Source organism: Lycium ferocissimum, chromosome 1, assembly GCF_029784015.1.
Source record: "Lycium ferocissimum isolate CSIRO_LF1 chromosome 1, AGI_CSIRO_Lferr_CH_V1, whole genome shotgun sequence".
In the NCBI taxonomy this organism is placed as follows: Eukaryota; Viridiplantae; Streptophyta; class Magnoliopsida; order Solanales; family Solanaceae; genus Lycium; species Lycium ferocissimum.
The window spans coordinates 40,543,811-40,548,337 of record NC_081342.1 but is presented as its reverse complement, the minus strand read 5'-3'; the positions used below and the strand labels follow the sequence as shown (position 1 = coordinate 40,548,337).

Here is a 4,527-nt window from a genome sequence, read left to right as displayed (position 1 = left end):
CAACCACAACAACAATCCAACAACAACATGCATGAATTATACATTCAAATCTTCATACAACACAAGAACAATGACCATTCTTACCTTGCAACTTGCCCTTCAAACTTGGCCGAATCTTCAACTCTATGGCATGCTACACCTCCTTGTCTCTTCCCACCAACTACTACACGTCCTTATACACTTGATGAGGAGTTGATTTACTTGGAAAATTGATTTTTTTTTTTATCAAATGGAGGAGGGTGTTCTCGGCCAGCTTGTAGCCGAGAGCCTCTCTCTCTATCACTATGCTTTTTCCACTTTGTAATGTTGAAATGGAATCCTATTTGAATTATGAATCAGCATTTTTCTTTATAAATGCAGTCCACAAAGTGGACATGTGTCCCACCCAAGTTTTTAGCCAATAAAAGTTGGCCAAATCACAAGTGGGACCCACACGGCCACTTAGGCTCACTAATGAAGTAATTAAGTTGTTAATATCTCTTAGTCATCCAATCTTGGTCAATTAATCCTTATTCTCCAATAATGTTCTTATACTAAACTAAATTCATAGGCAACTTGTGCATAGAAACGAAATCGGAAGACGAAAACCCTTACCGGGAACCCTAAAATAGCTTTGTCTTTAACTTGTCGCACTTGGCTTACAATGTCCCAATGTAAGGATACGGGACATAACACATAAAATCACCAACCCGCACAAGTACATCATCAACCACCCCAACGGAGTCTCTTGATAGACATCTATAACCCATTTGTAACCTTGTTAGTTGGCCATTGGCATCCCTAAGACGATTGTTTGTATATAGCAAGAGGCATCAAATTAATACTCGCCCCATTATCACACAAAGCACGAGCAAAGTCATGGTGCCCAATAGAACAAGGAATGGTGAACGCCCCAGGATCACCCTTTTTCTGAACAGTAGTAGTTGAGATGATGGAACTCATAGTGTGAGTCAAACTTACAGTTTCATGTTGAACCATTTTATTTTTCGTCAGCAAATCCTTCACATATTTAGCAATGCGGGCATCTCCTTGTCTCAGCATCCAAGAAGGGAAAATTTAGAGATACTTGATGTCGATCATGGAATTTCTCGAACTTAGCATCTTCCTTCTTCTTTACCAACCTTTGAGGAAAAGGTGGTGTAGATTTGAAAAGCTGAGTCAAAGGGCGGAGAGCCCCTTTCACAGGCTGCTTGCTCGTATTTTTAGCTGCTTTCGCAATCTCCGGAATATCAGCAACCTTCTTGTCAGTAGCATTCTCATCAACAACAATGGGTGCTTCAGACTGCACCTCATCTTCTTCATCTATCGGCTCAAGATCAATCACCTTCTCATCAGCCCCTCGGAGTGTTTTACCACTCCTAGTAGTGATGGCAAACACTCGGTCTACACCGCCTCCCCCATTCTTTGGATTTGGAATAGTGTCACTCGGAAGGCCTCCCTTTTTAGGAGGGTGCTGCTCTCTAGAAATATCCCTCATCTGTGACTCGAGCTTCTGAATTGCTGCTGTATGGGAACCCACAGTCTCTGTCAGCCCAGATAAAGTCCTCTCAGACTTAGACTGATTTGCCAGAATCTTCTCAAGCATTGTTTCAACCTTTGAACTACACCTTGCTTTATTTGTCCTTTCGGTGGTATATAAGGGTTGGAACTCTTGTTCCCAAAGTTGTTCTTGTTGTTGTAGCTCCAGCAAGCTTCTTGGTTCGCACCACCATAGTTATTGTTGTAGTTCCCAGAATTGTTATAAGAACCTTGGCCTTGTTGAGGTCTCCATTGATTCTGACTCTGATAACCACCCTGGTAATTCTGTCGCTGGTAACCCCCTTGAGAGTTATTCACATAATTAGCATCTTCAATCTGCATAGGGGGCCCTTCGTGGAATGGACCATCTTGAGCATGGTACATCCCTTTTGGTAGAACTGCCTCCTCCTCACAAACATTGACCTTCTTGATCTGGGATTCATCAAACTTCTTCGTCAGCAAGGAAATATTTGTTGCAAGTTCTGCCAAGGTGTCTTTGAGTATCTTGATTCTCCTTCACTATATTTTGGATCATAGCACTACCGAATGGTACCACATGAGCATTGTTTGAGTGCCAAGCCTGATTATGAGTTGTCAGCTTGTTAAGTATGGTGGTCACCCGTCGATGAGATTTGTTCATGAAACAACCATCACCGCATTATTCGCTTTGCCCGATTGCGACATCTTTGGATCAACCCTCGGTAGAACTTCTCCATTAATATGTTCTGGAAAACCATGATTTGGGCTCTTCTGCAAATAATCCTTGAATCTCTCCCATGCTTCATATAATTGTTCCCCACGTTGCTTAAATTCATAGATCTTGTCACGAATTTCAGCCTTCTTGCTGGGGGGGGGGGTACCATTTTGTGAGAAAAGCAGCCACCATCTCTGCCCATGAAGTAATCGAATTTCGGGGCAGCTTCTCGAACCATGTTCTTGCCTCTCCAGCTAAGGAATATTTGAATAACCTCAACCGAATAGCATCTTGTGGAACGTTATTTTGGATATGATTTGCACACACATCCATAAAATTCTGCAAATGACGTTGAGGGTCATTCTCGGTAGAATTCCGAAAGTATCCCTCAAGCTTCAACAACTGATATAGAGAGGAATCAATTTTTTGAAGCCAACTCGATTCGAGGCTGAACAATAGCGGGATGCATAATCCTCCTCTGGAACGAGCTCAGCAAAAACATTCTCATCATCTGAATCATTCGCCTGATTGTTCAACCGATTCCCCTGGTTATCAGCATGTTGATTTTGCTGATTCTGATTCATGTTCACCTGGTTTACATAGAGTAGCAAACAAGGTGTGATGGAATAAGCAAAAGACTTTCAATAAAGCAAATACTATTTAGTAATTTCAAAACCGTATCCTGGTTTACACAGAGTAGCAAACAAGGTGTGATGGAATAAGCAAAAGACTTTCAATAAAGCAAATACTATTTAGTAATTTCAAACCGTATTCCCCGGCAACGGCGCCAAAATTTGATACGCTCAAATTACACCTATTAATGGTATAACGCGGACGTTGTCAAATATAGTAACCCAACAAGGTTGGGGTCGAATCCCACAGGGAATAGGGTGTGAAAAGGTTACTAAATTCGTAGATTGCTATGTTTAGGTCTAATGTCTTAATCCGATGATTTTGATAAAAAGTTGGGTTTTTAGTAACTAACTGCTAAATATTGTTGTGGTTGTGAATTTATGATAAAAGAAACTAAGGTTGTGTCCCCGTTAGATAGAGTGTATGATCATGGGTGTTGATCTTGATATACTGCTAATGGATCATTATATGAATGCAATTAATCCCTATATGAACCTCTACTATTTCCCAATAAATAAAGATTATTTCTTTCTATGATTTTCCCAAATATAAGAAAGTGACTATGAAGAACAATTAATCATGCCAAGTAAATTCTTCTTATTCCTAAGTGAATTTATTAAATAAAGTGTAAAGCTTTGAGTTCTTGATGTTTATTCTTACCAACCCTACTTATTCTTCCAAATAAATAAAGGTTTATGGCTTTAATCAATGTTTGCAACCATTAGTTATAAATGAAGAATGAAGAATAAACAAATCCTAACAATCCATTATTTGTATATCAATCACAACCTAATCACAGAACACCCATCAATTTGGGTTCACAACCCTAGTAAGGGAAATTAGCTACTCATAAAAGGAGAAGAGTAATAAGCAGCAATAGAAAACATAATGCTTACAAGTGAGTGTTTTGAATTGCAGAGAATTGAATTCTAATTTGTTTGTAATCTCCACAAGACTTCAAAAGTATGAGTGCTAATACTAAGGGAAAAGAAAACTGAATTCTCTAATGTCTCATCATACAGGAAACCTAAAATTAGTTATTCATAAGAGTCAAAAACCGTGCAAAACTGGACTGACAAAATTGCCCTCGACGGACCAATGTACGGACCGTACTTTTTATACGGTCCGTAGAATCAATGGAAGCCTTCCGTGAAATCTCTTCCAGTGGTCCAATGTACGATCGTTATCACGGACCATATATTATGCGGTCCGTTATAACTTGCCGGTAAATCTTTTTGGCTTGACAACTCTTCTGGAAGCATATACGGTGGATTTTACGGATCGTAAATATTATACGGTCCGTACTTCTGCTCGGACATTTGCTTCATCCAAAGACTCATTCTGTTGAGCATGTACGATGGAATTTACGGACCGTGAATATTCTACGGTCCGTATCTTCCTCCGTATAACTCTGTCTTCAGTAAATTTCTCTTTTCTGAACATCTTTTTCACTCCATTTTCACGACTTGCTCTCGAATCATGTTAAACACCTGCAACATGTCACAAACACATCAAAACGACCTAGACTTGCTCGAAAACAAGTAAAACTTATAGCCAAAAAGTATCGAATGTTCCATAATTTCACGGCACATCAAAATCCATGGGGAGCCTATGTGACATTCAACCAAAGAAGAGAGAGTTAGCTCATGAGCTTCGACAGCTAGCTAGCCTAGGAGTTCGAT

The 4,527-nt window shown here is 39.8% G+C and overlaps 1 non-coding gene across 1 annotated transcript; it reads left to right on the top strand.

Annotated features, from left to right (window-relative positions):
- Positions 1–2,248: 2,248 nt before the first annotated feature.
- Positions 2,249–2,351, top strand: LOC132031567 (small nucleolar RNA R71). Its single transcript, XR_009408307.1, has one exon. It is a non-coding gene; the product is annotated as a small nucleolar RNA R71 (small nucleolar RNA).
- The last annotated feature ends 2,176 nt before the right edge of the window (positions 2,352–4,527 follow it).